Raw genomic sequence first — 27,295 nt, forward strand, 5'->3', positions numbered from 1 at the left:
TAGCTGAAGCCTCTTCAGGCTTCTTATACTCAAATGCCAATACATATATTCCCTAACAGTATTTGTGGATAACGGAAACTTTAGGATTAACTCCGCAATTCACAACCACAGTACTACAGATAGATATAATTTACTTCTCCTGGTTTAAAAGGGAGTTTTATATTCCAGTGCAAAAGATTGTAACAGGTGGACTGTAGAAAAGAAACTAAACATTCCCAACCATCCATATAAACGGCAAGTTGACATATCCTGAGCAAATGAATTTGTTGAAAACAAGTGACCAGTCAGTGTGCAAAAAAGAGTCGAGCTAAGACATTAAAAGTAAGTTGTCAGTCAGTGTGTGAAAATAATCAAGCTGTATACCTAAAAAAAAAAAAAAAAAAAAAAAAAAAAAAAAAAAAAAAAAAAAAAAAAAGTATCCACTCTATGTGTGAAAGCAAATAAGCTACTGCATGTTTGTTTTCTAGAACAATAAAAGTTCCAAAGAGCAGCAGCGATTTTTTGTGGCTGGCACTGGGGAAATAACTTCGTCACTGCCCTATGTGTCCAGTGTGACTGAGAAGCTTGCCGCTATCTCCTAGTGACAGAAGAACATACAAGCAAAATGAGTAAACTGATATGCTGTGGCAGAACAATCCAGACATTGATGATCTCAGAATGTTGTTAGGAATATACAGAATTATTAAATGATGTACCAGCGATCCTGGCAATGCTTCACAATTGCTAAATATGTATGGGAATTGGACATACATCATAATCTCCTTCTCCCCTACGTCTCTGTTTCCGCCTGTCCCTCTGTCGCCTACCATCTCCTTCCCCCTCTCTCTGTCCATCTCCTCCTCTGCCCTCTCTATATCCATTTCCTCCCTCCCTGCCAATGGCCATCTCTTCTCTCCCCCTTCTCTCTCTGAGCTTGAGCCTTGCTTGTTATTACAGTTTTAGTTTCCATAGTAGTATTCTAATCATAAACCATAAATACAATGTTCCTGTTTCTTGTGAAAACATACTGCAAGGAATAAAACAAAACAGTATAGTTTTGTGTGTACAGTTTGCATTTAAAATATATATAATGAGGTAGAAAATACATGGAAGAAATAATTTGTCTAGCAGTTTAAGTACCCAGCTATCATAATTGAAACTGATTGTGAGAAAGAAAACAAAACTATACATTTTCACAGCAGAGCATGGCAAACATTTTCTTTGGCACAGTCAGTTTTAACAGAAAACTGGTAGTTGGTCTTTAAAAGAATATATGGCCTGTGTCTCTCTGAATGTTTATTAGGGTATCATGTAAAAATTTGAAATAAATTGGTCAAGACCTTTTTGAGATTTCTGCTAACAGTGTTTCCCATTACCACACACAATTAAAAAAATGTAGCCTATATCCATCTAAGCATTTATTAGGGTATTGCGCAAACATTTCAAGTAAATCAGTCAAGTACATTTCCAGATTTGTCTTTTTACAGTAATACACGTAGATTAATGAACACTGGGCAAGCGAATATCAATTGCAGTTATAATTATGTACAACCAGTGTTTGACTTAATAATAGTTTACTGTAGATGAATACAAAACTGTAGAAGTGGGGGGGGGGGGGGGAGGGTGCTCAATGTATGTTAGTAGTGGCATAGACTTGCATTGCAGTGCCCTTGCTGTGAATGATTACTGTACAGAAAATTTACTGGAAACAGTAGTGTTGTAGTTTACTGTAGATGAATACAAAACTGTGGAAGTGTGTGTGTGTGGGGGGGGGGGGGGGGAGGGTGCTCAATGTATGTTAGTAGTGGCATAGACTTGCATTGCAGTGCCCTTGCTGTGAATGATTACTGTACAGAAAATTTACTGGAAACAGTAGTGTTGTTCTGTCAATGTAAAATCTTACAATTATACGTGTATAACTTCACAACAGATAGTGATATTGGCATATCTGTGCATGATTTTACAGAAACTGATTGTACACTTTGAGAAATGGCCTAAATATAGGATTTTAATTTTTGGTGGCTTGAGTACTGATACAAGACTAAGGACACATACAAATTAACCTACTCAGTATGCTATGATCACATGACCTGTTCTGTATTAACGATTACTTAACAAGACAAACTGCTTGCCTTGACAATGTAATTACTAATGTTGATACAAATCAGTTATCAAGTGGGGTTGTTCAATACACATTATATCAGTGCATAAAGGTGTTCAGTTAAATTAAATACTAAAAAGTCTATATCTGATTCCAGTGAAATTAAGTCCAGAACCTGGCTAAAGACAACAAACTGGAATGGCATTATGCTTGAAAGCAGGCCTACTCACATTGAAAATGCATTTACATTAACTGTCAGTGCACTGTCAGATACATTTAAAACTAATTGCCCTAAAGTAGTGAGAAAAAATAAGGGAACTGACAAGATATATGGTCTCACATCTGTGCATTACCGGTTCACACACTATCTACAAAAGCTATTAACTCTGTTAATAATTTCCTATCACAAATCAAGGGATAGTGGAGCAGAAAGAGCAAGCCACATATAGTTAAAGAACAAATATAAGGCAGAAATCAGTCAGATTAAGGAAGTGCAATGTTAATGACATTTATATTAATAAGTTGCAAAATAAATGTAAAGTAGCCTGAATTGTTGTCAGGGCTCATGTGGGCAGAAGTAAAGATATTAGCAAAAATAATTCCTGTGATGCTGGTATCACACCAGATGATTTCAACACATTCTTTGTTCATGCTGGCAGTATGAATAACACTGCTGCAGCTGAACACAATCGTAAATATGACAACATCCATGACTCAAAACATGAAAACTCTTTTCCTACAAAATATTGAAGATTTAGTTCCTGGCACTAAAAGATAAGAGGTAAAAGTAACCAATAATAAAAGTGCAATAGCAAAACTAAGTTACTCAAAATCAGAAGACATTTATGGACTCTCTATTTTCGAGAGAAAAAAAACTGAGGATATAATAGCACATCCATTAAATTCTCTTATAAACTGGATGTTTGTTAGTGGTTGTTTCCCTATATCCTTAAAAATAGCAGTCATTACTTTTCTGCTAAAAAATTTATCGTGTTTTGTTCTAATACTTACCGCCCAACCTGTGTTGCACCCATCCTTTTTTCCTTACTGCATGACCGTGTGTGTAAGCGTACTAATTACCAGATTTGCAGAAAACTATGACTTTTTAAACCTTGTGTGTGTGAAACATAGTAATAAGGTGAAATGTGATGTCAAGTTATGTTTGTGGTCTCAAAAATGGATCTATTGCAAATGTTTAAATACCTTAGGAGAGAGAAACATAATCCGTGACTGTGGAAATGTGCACTGCAATTTTCATGATATTCTATGTTTGCAACAGGAATACCGAGAGGAAAGTGTGACTGCCTTATTAAAATATGGTATATTAGTTATGCTGTATACAGAGAAGTCTGATAAAGTAACAGAAGACTATTCAAAGTGTAGTGAAATTGTCATAACCGAACAAAATGATAACTTCATTAGGCCCAAAAAGTTCCATCGTGCTAATCGTAATGATAACAACACTAGTCTTCCATGGGGCTGCTAAGTGCTATACCACCTACTGCACTCCCCTGACTTAAGCCCTCATAAGTTCAACTCAATTTCTAAACTGAAGGAAACACTTCACAGCACTTGCTTCAGAACTGCTACAAATTCGTTGGGCAATAGACCATGTCGCTCGAACGGTCAACACAACTGGCACTGCTAAGAGTATCCCACAACTTTCACATCATTGGCAATGGGTTATGCACAATGCTGGTGACGACTTTGAAGGTCAGTAAATCTTTGAAACACGTATCTATTTTGTACGAGCTGTAAATAAATAGTTGCCAGCATTAAAGTTCCAACCCTCGTATGTAGTTCTATAATGGAAAACGTTATAAGCCCATTCAACAATCTCTGGTGGCTTCTGATGTTTACCTGCTTAAGAGCTCTCGAAATCCCTAAATATATTTAAAACAGTTACTGTACAGGACAAGATACCGAGAAGAAAGCTGGGCAGTTATAGGTGAGCTGGTGAATTACCAAACTCTTCCCTCTTGGGACTGAACTGCATCCCCCTGTTGACATTGCTGGACAGGGATTGTAATGTAGACGCAATTTCCACATATGAAGACACATACTGGATGTGGACACAGGAAACACAAGAGAAAAGCTGGAGGCAAAAACAACGAATGTTATTTTGCTGATTAATGCAGTAATAGCATGCAGACTACAAAGTGACAGAAGCTGTGCACAATATAACCTACTTACTACTGCTGGAGAGCTAGTCCCAGACAATAAATCCTACCACTAAAGTAGGAGGAATTTCAATTTGCTGGTGCCATATGTGTTAATATTTTGGTCTATACTTATACAAGAAAATTATTTTTTTATTATTCAAGAAAAGTAACTAAGAAAGCTTGCAAAACTGTGTATGAGGTAGCTCAGACTGAAATTGACATGAACTATCAATTCCAGTGAAAAGATTATATAGTAGAGCCATTGCTGTATTTGCAGCAAACATGCGGGCCAAACAGTTGCACAGTGATCATGCAAAAGGACACCTTGGACATATGCAGAGAGATGAGCTTCTAAAACTAACTGTAGCATTGGAACTACATCAGCAAAAGCATTATTAGTAACTTATTGTTGTTTTCTTTATATGATAACTTTAAACAACAGAAATATACTACATTACTGGAACATCAAATATGAGGAAATTGAAGAGGTGGCATTTCACATGGACATCATACTTTAATTCTATCAAATTCCACAAAAACAATGCATTATACAGATGATAAAACAAAAAAGAAAAGCAAGTTATGAACCACAAAGTATGTGCCAAGACTGTAGTTTTTCTGAGGCCAGCATAAAACCAGAGGACACTAGTGTTCAAGTTCATAGATGATGAAGGCTTGTACAGGGTGATTAGAAACAGTCTGAAAAGCTTGTAATGGTGTTTTAGTGCAAGTTGTGCTGAGAAATAATTGTTAAGAAAAAAATTCAATATGTTGTGCCACTTCAAAGTTAAATAGCACTGAGGTTAACCAATCAAGGCATCATGCATGAAAATTCAAGCATTCCACCAGTTACAATTAGTGTCAGTTGTTCCCAGAGTGCAGCTGATAGCGCTCAGCCTTTGGTTTGGTTTCGATCCTTACTACCATCCCATTTCCAATTTTTGTAAAGCTCTCTAGTTTGGTTTAGGGAAACCAAATGAAGAACATATTTTGTGACACCATCTCTGGTGGGCCACTTGAATTTGCACACGCAACAGCCTGATTGGCTAACTCCAATACTAATTAACTCGGAAACAGTGCAACACACTGAATTTTTTCCTTAATAATTATTTCTCAGCACAACCTATCCTAGGACACGCTGCAAGCTTTTCAGACCGTTTCTGACTATCCTCTGTATATTATATTTGAACATGTTTTTGTATTTTTAGAAATGTATTAACATTTTTATACTTTTATATTATGCTGAAAAAATTAGAAAAATGGTCAATGTAATATGGCAACTGTTATAAAGAGTGATTATAATTAAAGTTCCAAGTACAAAACGTTGTAAAAAAAAGGACCAGTGCTTGGAAAGACGTCAAATTTGAACAGAATATTATTAAAGAAGGATGAAATGTTATGGAAAAAAAAATCTGAACGAAAATTTTACCACTATGTGTCACAGTAAGCAGCAGAATATGCAAAATAAAAGATGAGAGGTATAAGCTGTTCCCCAGTTCGTATCTGAGATGCTCTGCATGACTCTCAATGCAGGATCGTTTGCTGCTGGTAAAGCTCTTTTGTGACTGACCGTACACCAGTAGTTCTGCAGAAACTTCAGGCACTCAAGGGTATGAAAAAAAAGGTGTAAGTCCAATGTCTGCCAAGGGTGTGGAGAATATGATTGCCAAATTCATAAAGATAGGTTCACTTGAACTGCAGTTTGCAACAGGGAGGAAAACAATTGATCCAACATCAGTAGAAGGTGTGGCCACAACATTGCAGGAGGGGTCGAGCAGTGGTGTGAAAATATGCAGTGCACAGGGAATTGCCCAAACTCTGGACATGCCTTTGAGCATGGTGCATGAAATTCTTCGATACTTCCTGCATTGCTATACAAAATTACTCATGTTCAGGAGTTGCTTCATACTGACCTGGCAGTAAGACAAATGTTTGTTCTTGAATTTCTTACTTGCATGGAAGTGGACAATGAATGACTATGGAACATTCTGTGGACAGATGAAGCCCATTTCCGCCTCTAAGGACGTGTCAGTACACAGAACTGCAGAATATGGTCAGTGGAAAATCTGCTCCCACATCAGCTGGCATCTCTTTATTCTGCAAAGTGAACAGTATGGTGCAGGTTGACAGCATTGTTTACATAGGACTGTATTTTTCTGAGGAGATGGGTTGTGGAGGTCCTGTTACCTGTACCATCACTGGCAAATTTCATTATGTCGCTGTTTGTCATCAAATATGTGAAGTCCAGGAATCCTACTCAGTTCACTAGAAAAACAATTCAAACAAATCATATTAATGAGTTTTATTACAAAAAATTAAAAGACAATACTTAAATCTAACAATTACACAGATGTGTCACAAGCAAAGAGTGACATACAAAATAAGCAATTTCTTCAGTATAACAGTTCCCATGTCTGTGTTACATAGAGTGTACAAGCGAAGTTATGAGCACTGACGCTTCTATCCAGCCGCTGGTCGTGAAGTGGCTATTCAACTGGAGCATCACCAGTCAGTCACGGCACTTATGTCCTCTTCACATAGGGGCTGCTGTTGTCGTGTAGTCATCCTGGAGAGGGGTCAGTCAGCGTGCGACTGGCTGACGCCTTCTCACAGCCACCTCTTTTCTATCATTCCCAACTAGCATGCTGGTGCTCGACTTTATGCCGTTACATTGCTCCCCGCCAAGGTGATGGACTGTCATTGTATATGGAGCACGAAAACAGTGGGGGAGGCAGCAGGGTGGACACACTGGACTGGAAGCTGTAGCTGCAGGGGACGTAAGACTTCCAGTCATACCCCACTATCTGGCCTGTGCACTTGTGGAAATGTCCCCCGGAAGACATCCAGAAGGGTACGTGTCCACCTCCTGAGGCCCATACCACAATGTAGAAGGCGTTGGCTACTGTGGCATTTGTGGGTCCAGCTCCATTGGTAGGACGAGAGCAGGCAGAGGAGGCAAAGGCTCCATCTGGATGGAGTTGTCCTGTGGTGTTGTGATGAAACCCTCTGGCAGCTGCTGTGGCCACACTGTCCTCGGGATCTGTGAATCTGGGGGAAGAGATACAGAAGGATGACCATGCACATGGCAGTGGCGAATTTTATTGTGATGTCGGCACTGCAATCTGTCTGGGCCTGAAATGAGATACATGCATAGGCCAATTCGACAAAGGATCTCGCCTTGCACCCACCATCTGCTGCCGCTAAAAACCCCGTAAAACACAAAATCATGCAGTTCGAAGCAATACTTCCAGCCTTCTTTTGATTCTGATAAAATGTTCCACTTCACAGATCGACTGTGGATGGAATGGTGCACTAGTTAGGTACTGTATGCCATTGTGTTCACAGAATGATTCAAATTCATTTGATGTGAACTGATAACCATTGTCCAACACTATGAGTTTAGGCAAATCTTCAAAGGAAACAATTGAGGACAACACCTGAAAAGTGCTATGTAACGTTGTTGAGTTCACTGGCACAGCAAAAGGAAACTTGCTATAAAAGTCTACCACAATCAACCAACGGGTGTTCCAAAAAGATCCCGCAAAGTCTATGTGCACACATTGCCATGATGATTGTGACTTAGTCCAAGCAGAAAACATTTGTGGCTGAGCAAACTGATTTTCCACACATGCATGGCACTGTGACATCATCTGTTCTATTTGGGTGTCCATACCCAGCCAAGTGCAGTGTCGACATGCTAACTGTTTCATACAAACAATCCCCCAGTGTCCTTGGTGAAGTAACTGCAATACTTCTTTTTGCAAAGCTTTGGGGATCAGCACATGTGACCGTCAACTGTCAGTTTGAACAAGAATCACTCCTTTCTGTATAGCGAGGCTATGCCGACATGCAAAGTATCGGCGCGCTACTGCAATGAGTGAGGCCAAGATGTGCGAATATATTTTAGCAAAATGTTCAAATTTGAATGAGCTTCCATGGCCTGAGGAATTTTCCTATAATTCAGAGGAAAGGACTGAAGCAATTCAGAATTGTGAGCATTGATGTGACAACAAGATGCAGCAGAAGCATCAAAGTCTGTATCAGCGTCAATCGGAAGACGTGAAAGTGCATTTGCATTGCCATGTCGAGCTGTTGGACGATACACTCTCTCATATTGTTATTGAGACAACAACAAAGGCCATCTTTGCAATTTTTGGACAGTTTGTACAGGAACCAGCTTCATCGGATAAAACAAGGACTGCAGTGGCTTGTGGTCCATTTACTAAGTAGAATTTTCTGCCATACAAATAGTGGTGGAATTTGGTGACACCATACACAATAGCCAGTCTTTCTCTATTTGTGAATAGTTACACTGAGATCTGGACAGCACTTTTGATGCAAAAGCAATAGGCCTGTCTTTATCCCCAAATCTGTGCAAAAGCACTGCACCAATTCCATAAGAGGAAGCGTCAACTTGCAACACAACTGGTAGGTCAAGATAAAAGTGTACCAAGCAGTGATCACTGAGAAATACATCTTTATATTTTGTAAAAGCTTCTAGGCACTCATCTATCCAAACGAAGGGGACATTCTTGCGATGAAATTGATGCAATGGAGCTGCGATTTGTGTAGCATTTGATATGAACTGAACATAATAGTTCATTTTCCCTAAGACTGACTGCAATTCTGTGACGTTGTGAGGAACTGGCACATCCTGTATGGCTAACAAATGTGACTAAAGAGCATGTACACCGTGAGTGTTTATGACATGACCAAGATACTGCAACTCAGGTTTAAAACTGTCACACTTGTCCAGTGTACACTCTTGTCCTGCATCAGATAACACATGAAACAAACTACACAAATTTTCAGTGTGTTCTTCAGGTGTATGACCTGCTACAACAGTATCATCCAAATAGTTTGAACAGTTTGGTACTTGAGCAGTCAGCTGTTCCAAATACTGTTGGAAAATGGTGGGTGCAGAAGCAATGCCAAAAGGCAAATGCAAATATTTAAACAAGCTCAAATGAATGTTCATGACACACACGTTTTGAGATGCTTCGTCTAGTAGTATTTGAAGATGGGCATCGCACAAATCAATTTTTGAAAAGTAATGACCCGTGCCTAATCCATTCATGAGATCCTCTGGGGTGGCAATGGATAATTATCAATCACAGTTTGTAGGATGACTGTAGACTTAAAGCCAACACAGAGGCGAATGCGAGCCGAAGGTTTGGGGAGCAAAACCAGTGGACTTGCCCAATGACTAGCTTGTATGGGCGCAATAGCTCCACTATCTTGCAATTCTTTAAGTTCAGTGGACACTTTGTCCCATAATGCAATGGGAACAGTTATGCCCAGCAAAATTTCGGCTGAGCATTGTCTTTCATAGTAATATGTGCAAAAAAATAACAAAATTGTTAGCCTTGAATAAACCTTCAGAAAAAGTTCAGGGAATTCTTTCAGCAAGCTACCTACACTGTCTTTGGCACTGAATGCAGTCATTGACAACAGTGTTTCCTGAATGTTAACACCAAAAAAATAAAATAAATCAAGGCCAAATATGTTCTCACAATCGCATGATTGTAGCGCATGAAAGTCTTAGTTCGTGTACACAAGTGCTACATGGCAGGCAAAGTACATTTTCTGAGAACAGGGATGTCTTGTCTATTATAAGCTATGAGGTGTGTGCTACTTTTAGAAAGGTGTGGGGAGCCTAACAGTTCATATGTGTCACAATTCAGCAATGTAACAGAGGCACTCATGTCCAACTGAAATTTCACATGCTTCCCACTTATATGCAATTGAACAAAAAGTTTGTTGGACTGGCATAGCACTGAAGAAAGTGTTTGCTTGCTAGTTTTGCTAATGACTGCAGCAAGCTTTGAATTCACTGCATTGATTATGTGAGTGGGCAGAATTCTTTTGTTTGTTCCGTTGCAAACATACGGATCGTACATGACCTTTCTTGCTCCAAGTGCAACACTATGCTTGTCTGGGTGGGCAGTCTTGGCATTTGTGCCATGAATAGCACCGAAGGTATGACTTAATACTATTCGCCAGGTTGGTTGGTTAGTTTAAAAGAGAGAGGAAGGACGAAACTGCTAGGTCATTGATCCCTTGTTCCAAATAAAACAATGCCACAAGAATGAGAATAAAATGAGCGAGACTGACAACACAAAACAGAGAGAAAGGAAAAACCACAAGGATGAACAAAGGGCAACAAACACTTAAATGGACAAAAGGGGAGAAGAAAACCACAAAAACACAATAAATAGGTAGAAGATACGAAACCAACAAAACAGATTACGAGATGCCAGCCACTCCGCAACACATTAAAACCTCCACCCTAAGAGCACTAGGGAGGAGGACACAGAGGGACAAAGGACATGCGCTAAAACTTAGATCAAATGATAAAACCCACCCTCAGGTATAAAACGTATAACTAAATCACCCGACAAGGGGTTGTCTGATAAAGTCCGGTAACCGAAGATTTCATCACAGGGCAGTCAAAGTGGAACAGTGCACCAGAATATGGGCCACTGTCAACTGGGTGCCACACTGACCCTGAGGCAGGTCTTCACGGCGCAGGAGGTAGTTGTGGGTTGCCCAAGCATGGCCCATGTGGAGGCAGCATAGAACCACAGAGTCCCTGCGAGAGGCCCGCATGGAGGACTGCCACACATTCATAGTCTCCTTAATGACACACAGTTTGATGTGCTTATTAAGACTATGCCATTCCATCTCCCAAAGCCGGAAAACCTGGTGACACAAAAACAAACGCAGGTCAGTAATTGGAATGCCAATCTCCATAAGTGGTTACCCTGTAGCCTGTTTGGCCAGCCTGTCAGCAAGTTCATTGCCTGCGATTCCGACAGGTCCTGGGGTCCACACAAACACCACTGATTTACCGGACTGTTCCAGGGCATAGATGGACTCCTGCATGGTTGCTGCCAAAGGATGATGAGGTTAGCACTGGTCGATAGCTTGTAGGCTGCTAAAGGAGTCTGTACACAGAGGAAATGACTCCCCAGGGCATGAACAGATGTGCTCAGGAGCACGAGATATAGCCATCAGCTCTGTAGTGAAAACACTGCAGCCATTGGGCAAGGAATGCTGTTTAATATGTCCTCCATGGACATATGCAAAGCCGACGTGATCATCAGCCATCAAGCCATCGGTGTAAACCCCTTCATGGCCTCGGTACAAGTCAAGAATCGAGAGGAAGTGACAGCAGAGATCTGCGGGGTGAACTGAGTCCTATGGGCCATGTGAAAGGTCCAGGGAAAGCTGCGGCCTAGGTGTACACCATGGAGATGTACGTGAATGGACCTTGAGTATAAGTGGTAAAGGCAAGGACTCCAGTTCAGACAGAAAGGATTGGACGCGAAGTGCATTTGTAAGCCCTGACCTGGGTTGCCGATGCGGGAGATGAACCGCCATTTGTGGGAAAAGGAGACAGTAAATTGGATGAGCAGGAGAACTACAAATGTCTGCAACATAACTGGCGAGCAGCTGCGCATGCCTGACCTGCAATGGAGGGACACCAGCCTTTGCCAGGATGCTAGTCACCAGACTCATTCTAAGAGCTCCCATCACTAGTCAAACGCCACAGTGGTGCACTGGCTCAAGTATACGCAATGCTGAGGGAAAAGGAGATGGTAATTTGGATGAGCAGGAGAACTACAAACGTGTGCAACGTCAGGAGAACTACAAACGTGTGCAACATAACTGGCGAGCAGTTGTGCATGCCTGACCTGCAATGGAGGGACACCAGCCTTTGCCAGCATGCTGGTCACCAGACTCATCCTAAAAGCTCCCATCACTAGTCGAACGCCACAGTGGTGCACTGGCTCGAGTATACGCAATGCTGAGGGCGCCGCCAAACCATAAACCAGACTCCCATAGTCAAGGCAGAATTGAACAAGGGCTCTTAGAGATGCAGCAGCATACAGTGATCTGCACCCCAGTTGTTCCTCAGGCAGCGGAGGTGCTGCCAGCACTTCCGCTTAAGCTGGCGAAGGAGAGGAAGCCGAGTTAATCAGGCATCAAAAAACAGTCCTAAAAATTTCCGGATGAAAGGTACAACGCCGACAGAAGTGCATAAAACATGACTTTGTGGCTGCAAACTGGAAGTCATGGGCTAGAGTCCATGACTGTGCCTTGTAGATGGGTCCCTGTAGGCGCCTCTCAGCAACACCAGTACCGGATGGAGCAGTACGAAATGCAGAAGTTGCCTGCATACAGAGAGGGTGTGACGGACAGCCCTACAGCTGCTGGTAGACTGTTAATGGCCACTAAAAATAGAGATATACTCAATACAGAGACCTGCGGGACCCCATTCTCCTGGATATGGGGGGAGCTATGGGAGGCACCAACTTGGACACGGAAAGTACGAAGCAACAAGAAATTCTGGATAAAAAACAGGAGCGGGACCCGGAGACACCACTCACATAATGTGGCAAGGATATGATGTCGCCAGGTGGTGTCACACACTTTTCGTAAATCAAAAAAGGACCCAGGCGGAAACAGCCCTGGCACGAAGCCAGTAGGCCAAGTGACTCCAGGACCCAAACCAACCACTGATACACCATACATTCCAACAGCTTACAAAGAACATTGGTGAGGCTGATGGGCCGATAGCAGTCCAAATCAGGCAGGTTTTGGCCGGGTTTGGGGACTGGTATGATGGTGCTCTCCCGTCAGTGCAATGGAAAGATGCCATCGCACCAGATCCAGTTGAAGATCACAAGATGTCGCTTGTAGTCAGATGAGAGATGTTTAATCATCTGATTGTGGATCTGATCTGGCCCAGGAGCTGTGTTGGGGGAATGTGCAAGGGCATTGAGGAGCTCCCACTCTGTAAATGGGGCGTTATTAAGTTCACTGTGGCATGTAGTGAACAAGAGGACTTTCCCTTCCATCTGTAGTTCGAGAGTGCAAAAGGCTGGGGGGGGGGGGGTGTAATTCTCCAACACAGAGGCACGAGCACAGCGCTCAGCAATCGCGTTTGTGTTGGTAGATAACACACCATTTATGTTGACACCGGGAACACCTGTTTGGGTCTGGTACCCAAAAACTCGTTTGATTTTTTCCCAGACTTGGGAAGGTGACACTCCTGTTTCCGTCTTTTGATAAGCTGGCAAATGTGGGCACGAAGCCGTTTAAAGTCTATGAGGTGCTCCAGGGAATGGTGTCGCTTATGCCTCTGTAGAGCTCGCTTACACTCCTTAATTGCCTCAGCGACTTCCGGTGACCACCAATGGACTGTCTTTCGCCGGGGGCACCCTGAAGAACAAGGGATCACGTTTTCCACCGCAGAAATGATCATTGTAGTTACCTGCTCAACGACCACATTGATGTTACCATGTGGAGGAGATTCAGCGGTGACAGCACAGGTGAAAGCATCCCAGTCTGCCTTGTTTAAAGGCCATCTGTGCAGGCATCTGTGGGCCTGATGCTGGAGCAGTGACAGGAAGATGGGGAAGTGGTCACTACCACACAGCTCGTCATGTGCTCTCCAGTGGATAGATGGGAGAAGGCCATGACTGCAAACCGAGAGATCAATGGCCGAATATGTGCCGTGTGCCACACTGAACTGTGGGGGCATCTGTATTTAAAAGGCAGAGGTCGAGTTGTGACAGTAAATTTTCGACATCTCTGCCTCGGCCAGCAAGCACGGTGCCACCCCACAAGGGTTTATCAGCGTTAAAATCTCCCAACAGTAGGAAAGGCTTAGGGACTTGATGAATCAGTGCAGCCAATGCGTTCAGGGGTACTGCACCATGTGGAGGAAGATATGTGTCTCAGGCAGTCGTTTCCCACGTCATCCTTATCCTGACAGCCACAGCTTCAGGAGGGATTTGAAGGGGCACAGGTTCACACATACTGAGTTCAGGACATAGACACAAACTCCACCTGACACTCTGTTATAGTCGCTATGGTTCTTGTAGTATCTCCTATAGCCGTGGAGAGCAGGGGTCTGCAATGCTGGGAACCAGGTTTCCTGGGGGGGCATTGCAGAAAGCAGATGTAAAGCTTAAGAGTTGCTGTAACTCAGCCAGGTGGTGGAAGAGACCACCGCAATTCCACTGAAAGATGATGTTATAGTCAGGCTGGGAAGGCATGAAGAGCGCAAGGAGGCAGGTTATGTCTCAGGGTCACCTACTGCCACCAATTGAGTATTTGTAGCCATTGCGACGGTGGACGAGGCGTCAGTGAGATCAAGGTCCACAGGGGATGCTAAGATTTCCACTGCATCCTCAGATGCAGAATTGGTAGGGAGTGGTGGTGCTGGGGCCACCATAGAGTCCTGTTTCTTAGCAAACTTCTTCTTAGTTTGCTTGCTGTCTCGCTTCCCTTTAGGAGTTTGCTGGGAAGCTGTCTCCAAAGCAGCTTCAGGCACGGAGGAAGACCATGAAGCTCTTCATTCAGCAGCTTTTGGCTCCTTGAGCCACCGGCGAGTGTCTGTCATGGCATTATTGGAGACCTTGGGAGACAAGGCCCCAAGGTACCCCTTCTGCACAACACAAGAGGAGCCGAAGGAGGCTGTCGCTTCTCTGGCACAGGGGAGGAGACCGATGTCCCCTGCATTCAGGGGGGCCTTGATCCCGAAGTAGGTGCTTTGGGAGCAATGGAGGAAGATTTGCCTCCTACCACAAAGGAGGCAGATGTATTCTGGTGGCTTAGAGGGCCACTGTTCGTGGCACAGAGTGAGGAACCACTGGCACTTGGGATGGCAATGGTGATGTAGCTGCAGCATATGTTGATATCAGCCGAATGAGGTGTAATCTTTCAAATTTACGTTTAGCCTCTGTGTAAGTCAACCGGTCCAGGGTCTTGTACTCCACGATTTTCCAGCCCTTTTGGAGTACTGGTCAGTCTGGCGAGCAGGGAGAGTGGTGCTCTCCACAGTTGATGCAAGTGGGAGGAGGCGCACATGGAGTACGTGGGTGCAGTGGACATCCGCAGTCTCGACATGTGGCACTGGAAGTGCAGCGGGAAGACATGTGCCTGAACTTCTAGCACTTAAAGCACTGCACAGGGAGAGGGGCATATGGCTTAACATCAGAGCAGTAAACCATCAACTTGACCTTTTCAGGTAATGAATCACCCTCAAAGGCCAAGATGAAGGCACCGGTAGCAACCCTGTTGTCTTTGGGTCCCCTGTAAATGCGCCAGGTGAAATGAACACCCCACCACTCTAAATTGACGTGGACTCATCGTCAGACTGCAAGAGGAGATCGCAATGGAAAATGATCCCGTGGACCATGTTGAGGCTTTTATGGGAAGTGACGGAAACAGGAATATCACCCAGCATGTCACAGGCGAGTAATACTCGGGATTGGGGTGGGGATGCTGTTTGAATCACAACTGCACTGTTTCGAACCTTGGACAGTGCTATCACATCTCAAAACTTATCCTCCAGGTGTTCAATGAAAAATTGAGGCTTCATTGGTAGAAAGGAGCCCCCATCAGTTCTGCTCCAGACTAAAAACCGAGGCGAATATGGCTCTGTCCGTTCTGTAGCCCTACGTTCTTCCCATGATATAGTGAGGGAGGGAAATGATTTAGGGTCATACCTGTTGGCATTGTATTCGATCCTTCCCTTCTCAGAGACTGCTGGCGCCATACGGTCACCAGCAAGAAATGACTTAGTCCACTTCATTGGGGGTCATCCACCCTGATGCCACCCACTCCGATCAGGGGCTCTCCCCACAGGCACCACCCAGCTACAGCAAAGGCCAACTGGCATGATGGCCATTGCCGGGAGTCCTGATGCCCCAGGAAGACAGGCATCTACTCCTCAGCATACATAGGGAGTTTACAGCTAAGGCATCAGCAGTGTGATCCCTCTGTTGTCAGAAGGCTACCACCAAATGGGTACATGACAGCCCCACCACAATGGACTGGCTATCATGCTGGATGTTGGGTGCAGAGAAATCCAATATTGTTACAGGGTGAAAGAGGACAGGAGACAATGGAAGAAGATGACATACTCCGGAAAGTGTCCTCACCCAAATAGTTGAATCGCTGGTGGAGATGCAAAGCCATGACAAGAGATTCAGGAGATCAAATCTAAGGGCACTATGGATAACTCATGCACCACGTAAGGCATCATTCCCCATATGGCCTGCACTTCTGTTGAATTTTGAAAGTGGCAGGTCAAACTATAGAAAGGGACCTCAACTCATAGGGCCGAAAAGTGTGAGACTCCTTTTAGTCACTTCTTACGACAGGCAGGAATACCTCGGGCCTTTCTAACCCCCAGACCCACAGGGGATCTATTGGCCTGTTTAGAGAGCTGTTTACACGGCATGGTGCACATGAACTGTTTCTGCCTAAAGAGCCAGTCACGAGCAAGGGATGACTCAACCTGGCTGCTCAAATTTATCAGCGAACACGGTACCTGAATCATACTCATCTTGTATTTGCATGTGTTGAAATGATGGATATGACTGTTTCAAAATCTGTTCTCTAAGTCTGACATCAGTTACATTGTACACGATCACATCACATAACATAACATCAGAATATAAAGCACCACAAGCACATTTGAATTTGCATTTCTTCGTCATACCCATCAAATCTGTTACACACTGATGATAAGTTTTTTCTGACCTTTTCTTGCAATGAAAGAATGGTACCTAGCTGCCACTACATTCACTTGTTGGTCATAATAGTTAGAGAATCTACAACCTGATCATAGGAAAGATTATTCAGAGTGGCATTAGGGAACAATTTCTGAATGAGGCAAAAAACTGTGCTTCCTACTGTTGGTAAAAAGTAATGTAGTTTCACAGTAACTGGTACTTTCGTCTCTGTGGCAATTTCAAAGCCACTGTAAATGCTCAATGCCTTATCGACACTTACCCTATGCCTCGACATGAAGTATTGTTCACTAAACTTGCTGGAGGCCAGTATTTTTCTAAACTTGACCTGTCAGAAGCTTATCATCAACTTCCTCTCGATGCTGCTTCCCGGCAGTTTCAGGTCCTTAACACGCCTTTCAGCCTCTATCAATACCAACACTTGCCATTCGGGTTTGCCAGCACCCATGCTCTCTTTCAACGATTCTTGGAACAATTATTGCTCACTGTCCCTGGGTGTATAAATTACATGGACGACATTGTTGTCACTGGCTCCACCACTGAAGAACGTCTTCAGAAGCTCCGCACACTTCTTCATGTCTTACAGACAACCGGTCTTAAGTGAAATCTTCAGAAATCAAAATTTTTTTCAGGCATCTATCACGTACTTGGGGTTTCAACTCTCTCGGGATGGTATTCGTCCGCTTCAGCAAACTGTCGCTGCGATTGATGCCCTTCCTCACCCTACATCTGTTAAGGAACTGCAGGTCTTCTTGGGGAAAATAGTACACTATCACAGGTTTCTACCGTCTGCTGCTTCGGTGGCTCGGCCGTTGCATTGCCTGTTACATAAAAACATGCCTTTTCACTGGTCCGCGTCATGCGATGTGGCTTTCCAGAAATTGAAGACTATGCTGAAACAGGCCTCGTGCCTGGCTACTTATCGACCTGGCCAACATCTTGTTCTTGCCACAGACGCCTCTCAATACGGGGTAGGTGCAGTGCTTGCGCACCGTTTTTCTTACAGTTCTGAACAACCCATTGCTTATGCCTCCAAAATGCTCACAGATGGCCAACAAAAGTATTCTCCAATTGAAAAAGAAGCTTTGGCCATTATTTATGCTCTTCATAAGTTTTTCTCTATGGATCCAAATTTCATCTTGTTACGGATCACAAACCACTTGTTTCCTTGTTTCATCCATCAACATCACTTCCCGACAAGGCTGCACACCGCCTCCAGCATTGGGCTCTTTACTTGTCTCGTTTCAATTATGAGATTCATTTCCGGTCGACGGTTCAACATGCGAATGCTGATGCACTGTCTCACCTTCCCATGGGTCCTGATCTGGCATTCAATAGGGACGAACTTTTGTGTTTCCACCTGGATGTTGCCAAGCAGCGGGTTGTGGACGGGTTCCCAATCACCAGGGACCGGCTGGCGGCTGCTATGGGTTCTGACCTTACCCTCTCCCGGGTTTTACGCTGCATTCAGAAGGGTTGGTCAGATCGTCCATCCGCTAAGACTTCTGATCTGTTGTGGAACTACTACGCTTTGAGTTACCTCCTCACGGCTAGGGATGGTGTAATCCTCCTTTCCACCGAAAATGCTTCGCCGCGTGTTGTGGTACCTGCGTCTTTGCGTGCTTCGGTCTTGCGCCTCCTTCACCAAGGGCACTGGGGTGTCTCTCGCACAAAATCTCTGGCTCGCCGTCATGTGTACTGGCCCGGCATCGACTCTGAAATTGCACACATGGTCGCTGCCTGCGGCCCTTGTGCATCACAGGCCGCTGCCCAGAAGTCATCTTTGTCACCGTGGCCTTCGCCTGAGAAGCCCTGGGAGTGTATTCATGCTGACTTCGCGGGACCTTTTTTAGGTACGTATTGTAGTGTCGCGGAATAGTAAAGAGTTGGAAACGTGGAATATTGTCAAAGTTTCGTTGCCTATGCCGAGAGCCAGAGGTAGTTGGATTGCACATATATCGGAATGTGTCATCACGCAGGGACAATGGCCTGGTTACACACAACAGGCGAGAGAGAATTGCTTAGCACGCGGGTTTGTGTTAGACGGAGACTTTCGTAGAGTGAAAGACAGAGGTATAGTGTCAGCTGTACTGCATTTCACAACTTCGCGTAAGTCTGCTGCAACAACACGTAACTCTGTCGCAAGAACACCTAAGGGGCGAGTACGACAGATGAATCAGCAGTATAAGTGGAACGAATGCGGTCATTACAAATGAGCATGACGTCAGGACGTTGCTCGTGCTTCCTTTAAATATGCCAGCTTTGATAGCAACAAGGCACTCGCACTCGCAGTTAGACTTGCAGTTAGATGTGTACTGGGTCGCTGCGTAGCGCTCAGCTCGGTGATCGACATGTTAATCTTTATTAAGGAGATGCTGCAGTAAGGGCGGCCCATCGAGCAGCAGACGTGAGGGGACAGTACCAGCTCTGGTCCTCTCTGCTGCCGCTGTCAATCATCAACCCAGGATTAGCAGACATCACGGCGGACTCGCTCGCCGCCAATGCTGACCACATCAGAGAGTCGTCGTCGAGATCGTGCGGGGACTAGGCCCTGTGCATCCGCTGTCACAACCGGGTGAGCCGACAACGCTGAGGGACTGCAGCCCGTTCCGCCCGTCCACCGCGGACGAGCCACCAGGAGGAGCAGGGAACAAGATGGTGTGGGATAGAGTACACTCCACACTACGAGAACGCTTCTCGTGCCGACAGCACCGGAACTCCAACCCGGAGCCTTCATGCGCAGCTGCTTGCTGTCCACCGCCGAGCCGGGCGCCGCCAGCCATGCGCGGCCGAAGTAAGGGCATTCCTCCGCTACGTCACAGCACGTGGCGCTGCGCTAGCAAGACTGCGCGGCTCAGATCTGGTGTCATCGCTATGAGTCAGCGAAGACTCGGGGAAGGTCATTGATATCACCAAGCCACATTGCACTCGGCAGGAATAAAGGTGTTATGAATTAGTAATGTTTCTTTGGCATTTCTGACGCTTCTACAGCCATTTCCTAGCACCCTGACAACTGGAGAGGTCACCGCTCGGCCATCCAGTCCACCGCAGGGGACTGGGACCACCGGGGCACCTACAGATTTGGTGTCAGAAGTGGTCGCGCCCACTGCCTACAGATTTGGTGGCAGAAGTCCTCGCACCCACCGCCTACAGATTTGGTGTCAGAAGTCCTCGCACCCACCGCCTACAGATTTGGTGTAGTGGTAAGTGCACGAGGCGATTTTTATTAATAACTATGGATGCACGTTCTTTGTTGGGAGTGCTCTGTGTCAGACCTGCGGAAACAGCAGATTTATCTGAGTTTAAGGGAAACAGTTGGGAAACATACTTGGTACCAGTCAGATGTACTGTGTGTAATTTAACGTGGCATGGGGAGCCATGCAGGAAGTTTGTACCAGTAGAATGTTCAATTTGTAAACGGTTTGGTCACACATCGCACAATTGTAGAGTGTGTCACTGGGCAATAACAAGGCGGAAGGATTAATTTTGTTTAGTTGCGGATTTTGAGTCTTGTTTGTCTTCTTGTGTGTAGTGCTCAACTGTGACAAAGGAGTTGAGTAGCTAGTGTAGTTATTGCTCTGAGGAGTAAATTCAGTATAGAGTAAGTTGTTGGTAATTTGCACAAATCATGCCCGAAACAAGATCCGTTAGTACTGGAGTGAGTATAGCTGCTCTGACGGAGCAAGTCTCAAAATTCTTAGAAGAGAATACGCCGCATAAGTTACGTCATGTAGAATTAATGACGCAAATCGAGACCTTGCGTTCGGCGCAATAGTCGCGAACGGGTTCAAGTGAGTGCAAGTCAGTAGCAATGTCCAATCTTGCAATGAATCCTTCAGTAGCTAACCTGATCACGCCTTTCTCAGGCAAAACAACAGAGGATGTCACAGCGTTCATTAATGATGTTTTGGCAACAGCTGCAATGAGCAATTGGTCGGACGTAACTACGTTACGTATGGCAAATTTGCGACTTGCAGGGGAAGTCAAGACGTTCGTGATGTATCATGAGATGCTTAGTAAGGTGAGCACGTTTGAAGAATTGACAAATGGATTACGACAAAGATATCGTAAGCAGAATAGTGCAAGATTTTTTAGGGGAAAGTTAGCTAATTTGACACAGAAGGTCAATGAGACAGTGGAGTCTTTTTCAGATAGGATACGGAAAATTAATTCGCAGACCTATGAATTATCGGGTAATCCTGATGCTGATCGTGTGTTACTACGAGAGGCAGAAAACAGAGCCCTCGATGTATTCCTCAGGGGAATTCCTGCAGAATTTTCTCGTAGGGTTAGGATGGAGAATCCTGGGGATTTAGCTGCAGCAGTGCGTATTGCAACGCATCTACAGGAGATAGACATTGCAACAAGGGTTCACAATGATAAACGCATCTTTGTGTCGGAGAGAAATTGTTACCGTTGTGGGAGGAAAGGTCACGTGAAGGCTCAATGCAGACAGCCGCAGTGCTATGCTTGTAAACGCTACGGTCACAAGGCGAATGAGTGTTGTAGTAAGCAGAATGGTAAGGTGAATAAACAGGAAAAAGCATTAAACGGGAACGGGAGTGTTTCGTCCGTCGGAAGACATTCCCAGTAAGCAGAAGTACGGTGAAAACTAGTACAGAGACGGATTGTTGCTTGATGGGTGTTGTAAGGAATAACAGATGTAAGTTTTTGATTGATACAGGGGCACATGTATCTGTTGCTAGTCTAGACCTCATGGGTAGGAGAAGACTAGATACTCCTAGGTATAGATTACGTGGAGTAGGGAATAATGAGTTGCAATCACTGGGTACAACAAAGCACGTTTTTAAGATTGGAACTGTAGAGTTCGGAGAGCAAATGGAAGTGTTGCCAACTGTGGGACAAGGGTAGTCTGTGATTCTCGGACTGGACTTCCTCGATAAACACCATGCCAAAATTAATCTTTCACAGCGTACAGTTGAACTTAGTGGAAACTTGTTTTCAATGGGTACAACAGCTGTAAATGTTTCTACGACGCAAGGTGCACCCGTTGCTAATATGTCACCAATTGAACCGCGTACAAGGGCATTAAAGATGATTACACATGTCAAAGTGCCTTCGGGTACAGGGAAGTTAGTTTGGTTGTCAGTAGGTACCGATGTACCACAGCAGAGACTATGTGTGGTGGAGCCACTGCAGAGCAATGAAGCATTGGATGAAATGCATTGTTTTATTAGGAGGAGCGTTGCGTGCGTAACGGATATAAATGGGGAACTGATGATTCCGGTCAGTGTAGATAATTTTGGGGCAGATGAAGTGGATCTCCCAAAGGGTTTAGTCGTACCGAGTTTGGAAATAATCGACGATGAGGATATAGGTGAATCCCAAGGTGATTATAATGTCAAGCAAACCGTCAAGGCATCTGTACTATGTGATAAGATTCGGCATTTGGAGACTGGTGATCGGAAAGCTATGGAAGCTTTGTTATTAGAGTATTTAGATTTGTTTAATTCAGAAGGTCCATTAACAGCAACTCCTATTACACAGCACTGTATACCGACTGGCTATAGTCCGCCGGTCTATAGAAAACCATACAGGATAGCGAAACACCTACAACCACTAGTGGAAGAATTTATTAATCAACAGCTAAGGGCCAGTATTATAGAGAACAGTGAAAGCCGGTGGTCTGCCAACATAGTGGTAGTTCCTAAGAAGTCACTGGACGGTACTAAAAAGTATAGGTTTTGTTGTGACTATCGTTTTTTGAACGCACAAACTGTAACAGATGCGTATCCAATACCGAACATCACGGAAACATTGTATAACCTAGGTCAGTGTAAATATTTTTCGACACTAGATCTAAAGAGTGGGTACCATCAGATAGAAGTAAGACCCGAGGACAGACCGAAGACGGCCTTTACAACAAGCCTTGGTCACTTTCAGTATCGCAGAATGCCATTTGGGTTGAAAAATGCTCCTGCTACTTTCCAGGGTCTGTTAGATGGTGTGCTTCGGGGTCTGAAACCGAAGATTGCTATGGTATACCTCGATGATATTGTTACTTTTTCACGTAATATAGAAGAGCATGTGGAATGACTGAACAAAGTATTTAGTAGGCTAAGAGCGGCAAATCTTACACTTAATGTCGAGAAATGTCAGTTTGCTCAGACGCAAGTGACTTATCTTGGGCATATTATCAGTCAAGATGGGGTAAGAACGGATCCTCGTCTAATGTCGGCTGTGAGTGATTTTCCAGTACAACAGACCACTAAACAAGTTCAGCAATATGTCGGTTTATGTAATTACTACAGACAATATGTAAAGGGGTTCGCAGAAATTGCACATCCATTAACGAGATTGTTAAAGAATGGTGTTAAGTTTGAATGGACAGCACAGTGTCAGGAGACATTCGAGAAGCTCAAACAGATACTAACATCAGACCCAGTGTTGATACTTCCTGATTTCGAACAAGAGTTCATACTATCTTGTGATGCCAGTAATATTGCTGTAGGTTGTATTCTTTCTCAGAGGGTTAATGGACAGGAACATCCAGTGGCTTATGCTTCCAGGCAACTGAATAAGGCAGAGAAGAATTATTCAACTACAGAGAAAGAAATGTTAGCAGTGATTTACGGTATCTCGTATTTTCGCTGTTATTTATGTGGGCGTAAGTTCAAGGTGATTACAGATCACGCAGCATTGAAGTGGTTGTTGGGGTTGAAAGATCGTTTGAGTCATTTAACGAGATGGGCACTGAAACTAAGTGAATTTGACTACGAGGTAATTCACAAACCAGGGGTAAAACATACGAATGCAGATGCACTTAGTAGAAAAATAGCAGCTGTACAAGTTGTGGGCATAACTGAGAAGGAGTGGATAAAGGCGCAAGCCACTGACAGAGAGTGTCAATTGTTCCGAACGCAACCGCAGTTTGAAATGCAAGATGGGTTGCTTTGCAGGAAGACGACGTGCGGACTACGCGTCATAGTACCTGAGTCGCTGAGGGAAGAAGTGTTGAAACAAGCGCACGACCACGTATTGTCGGGTCATGGTGGTAAAAGGACGACTGATAGACGGGTAGCTGAAAGGTTTTGGTGGAAGACACGTCGCAATGATGTAGAGCAGTATGTGCAAAATTGTATACCGTGTGCGCAGAGAGCAGATGTAAGTCATCAGAAAATTCAGTTACAGAGACTACCTGAAGCGGATCGTTGGTTCGCATTCATAGAATTAGACCTAATCGGGGCATTTAACAAGACCCAAGTGGGTAATCGATACGTATTAACAATATTAGATCATTTTTCCCGATACCTGGTAATGGTAGCTATTCCAGATCAGAAGGCAAGCACTGTTGCACAAGCCTTAGCAAAAAACTGGTTGCTGAAGTATGGTGTGCCTTATACTATAATTACAGATCAGGGTAGTAACTTTATGTCGGAGCTGATGAAGCAGTTATGCCGTTTATTGAAAGTTAAGAAATTGCGGACAAGCCCATTTCATCCTCAGTCGAATGGACGACCAGAACGGGTTCATAGGACGTTAGTTAAGATGATTAGCCATTACGTAAATTCAGAACACACGGATTGGGATGTGTATTTAAATCTGTTGACAAGCGCATATAACGCGAAAGTTCATACAGGAACGCTCTCTCCGTATGAGGTAATTTATGGTCGGAAAATGCCATCACCATTTGATGTGCTCAAGCCTCAGATAGGTTCACAGGATGAGTCAGTGAAGAATTTCGCCAAGAAATTGAGAGAGATTTGGCAAAGGGTACAGCGTGCTAATACTAAAGCTTTGGAGAAACAAGATATTATTGGGCAAAGAACAGGTAAACTGCTGCAATACAGAATTGGTCAATGGGTATTGTTGGCTAATCCTTATGTTCGGAAGGGTAAAACGAAGAAGTTTTTGATGAAATATTCTGGACTGTATCAGGTAAATGAAATAGTGTCTCCAGTGAACGTAAAGTTGCAGTTAACAACCAAGTCGTCAGTAGTTCATGTGAGTAGGATTAAGCCGTTTAAGGGCGCAGTGGATGCGTTACTGCAGATTCCTCCAACAGTAACAAAGGGTGTGAGGGTACCGAAGCTAAAAGAACAGCAGAGGAACGTTCCTTACGCACTTAGGTCTAGGGATAAGTAGATTAAGTGTCCTCAGGGAGGAACATGTCGTATTTATTGTTATTAGGTAATAGGGTATGTGTAGTTTTTACTTGTCATTTGTGTGTTTTAGACGTGGTAAGGAAGGGAGCGATTGACATGGCTTCCTTTTCCTTCAGGTGCCGTGCCAGGATGTAGCCCGGAAAACTTTCCGTCAGCTGGTACTGCTACACTGTTGCAGAGCAGTTGGGAAGTGGGTGCAAGTGCAAACTCGGGAAGTGTTGTTAGTGTCAAGACGGAGGAGTGCTCATGTGGTAATGTCTACGAAAGATTTGACAAGCTGTTTCAGGGGAAGTGTTTTTATTTGTCCAGAAAAGGAGGTGGCAACCCACAATCATTCGTGTGAGATGCAGTTGTTCTTGGGGAATATGGGAACCTTAGAATGCGAAAAGAAGGTGTTAATTCCGAGACCAAAATTTCAGAAAGTTGGGGAACACTGGATTTACTCTGTGTTTGAACTAGAGACCGTAGTTGCCACTTGTTACAGAAATGGTAAATTGACAGATATATCAAAGCTTTAATTGCAGGGCAGTGGGTTATTGATTAATGGCACTGAATGTGAAATAGTGGGGAAGCATTTTCACCTACCAGCTACTTTCACAGGTACAACAATGATTAACGTGACACAGCCTATCTTGTATTATCCAGAGGAACCACCATACATATTGCATCGCCAGAACCTAACGTTTATTAATGATTCCTTGGATCCCACATTGCTACAATCTTTAGATAGCTTGATTATCCCAGAGAAAGAGCAGATCTCAGTTAATCAACTACTGCAGCACGTGCAGCAATATCGGGAGAAACGTAAGCAAAACACAATTATATTTGGTGTGTCAATGACTAGCATAATCTTAGTTCTAGTGTTTATTTGTGCAACTTACTTTTGTATACGGAAAAAGATCGTCTCGTTCTGAAATAACAACCATAAATCAAATACCTATGTGATGGATCGGGAATAGAGGAACGTAATATAAATAGATAACCAATGACAAGATTGGAATCAGTACTAAGTGTAAATAGATTATTAGCAGATAAGAAAAGTTTGACAGTGTTGAAGGAGTAGTTGTAAGATACCTGTAGAGTATAAGGAAGTATGGCGTGCACAACCAGTAAGTCCAGAATTATACAATTTGGGACGAATTTTCTTAAAGGAGGGGGATGTGAAGTGTCGCGGAAAAGTAAAGAGTTGGAAACGTGGAATATTGTAAAAGTTTTGTTGCCTATGCTGAAAGCCAGAGGTAGTTGGATTGCACATATATCGGAATGTGTCGTCACGCAGGGGCAATGGCCTGGTTACACACAACAGGCGAGAGAGAATTGCTTAGCACGCAGGTTTGTGTTAGACGGATACTTTCGTAGAGTGCAAGACAGAGGTATAGCGTCAGCTGTACTGCATTTCACAACTTCGCGTAAGTCTGCTGCAACAACACGTAACTCTGTCGCAAGAACACCTAAGGGGCGAGTACGACAGATGAATCAGCAGTATAAGTGGAACGAATGTGCTCATTACAAACTAACATGACGTCAGGACGTCGCTCGTGCTTCCTTTAAATACGCCAGCTTTGATAGCAACAAGGCACTCGCACTCGCAGTTAGACTTGCAGTTAGATGTGTACTAAGGCCCACATCTCGTGGTCATGCGGTAGCGTTCTCGCTTCCCACGCCCGGGTTCGATTCCCGGCGGGGTCAGGGATTTTCTCTGCCTTGTGATGGCTGGGTGTTGTGTGATGTCCTTAGGTTAGTTAGGTTTAAGTAGTTCTAAGTTCTAGGGGACTGATGACCATAGATGTTAAGTCCCATAGTGCTCAGAGCCATTTGAACCATTTTGTGTACTAAGGTTGCTGGGTATCGCTCAGCTCGGTGATCGACAAGTTAATCTTTATTAAGGAGATGTTGCAGTAAGGGCGGCCTATCCAGCAGCAGACGTGAGGGGACAGTACCAGCTCTGGTCCTCTCTGCTGCCGCTGTCAATCATCAACACAGGATTAGCAGACATCACGGCGGACTCGCTCGCCGCCAATGCTGACCACATCAGAGAGTCGTCGTCGAGATCGTGCGGGGCATAGGCCCTGTGCATCCGCTGTCACAACTGGGTGAGCCGACAACGCTGGGGGACTGCAGCCCATTCCGCCCGTCCACCGCAGACGAGCCACCAGGAGGAGCAGGGAACAAGATGGTGTGTGATAGAGTACTCTCCGCACTACGAGAACGCTTCTCATGCCGACAGCACCGGGACTCCAACCTGGAGCCTTCATGCGCAGCTGCTTGCTGTCCGCCACCGAGCCGGGTGCCGCCAGCCACGCTGGGCCGAAGTAAGGGCATTCCTCCGCTACGTCACAGCACGCGGCGCTGCGCTAGCAAGACTGCGCGGCTCGG

General features: G+C 44.3%; 1 long non-coding RNA gene across 1 annotated transcript in view; it reads right to left on the reverse strand.

Moving 5' to 3' along the window:
• Positions 1-6,552: 6,552 nt before the first annotated feature.
• LOC126248651 (uncharacterized) overlaps positions 6,553-27,295 on the reverse strand; it is a 36,816-nt gene continuing 16,073 nt past the window's right edge. Inside the window, exon 4 of the long non-coding RNA XR_007545521.1 lies at positions 6,553-7,290. This is a non-coding gene — a long non-coding RNA (uncharacterized LOC126248651). The remainder of the gene's footprint in view (positions 7,291-27,295) is intronic.

This window comes from Schistocerca nitens, chromosome 3, assembly GCF_023898315.1.
Source record: "Schistocerca nitens isolate TAMUIC-IGC-003100 chromosome 3, iqSchNite1.1, whole genome shotgun sequence".
NCBI classification, from domain to species: Eukaryota; Metazoa; Arthropoda; class Insecta; order Orthoptera; family Acrididae; genus Schistocerca; species Schistocerca nitens.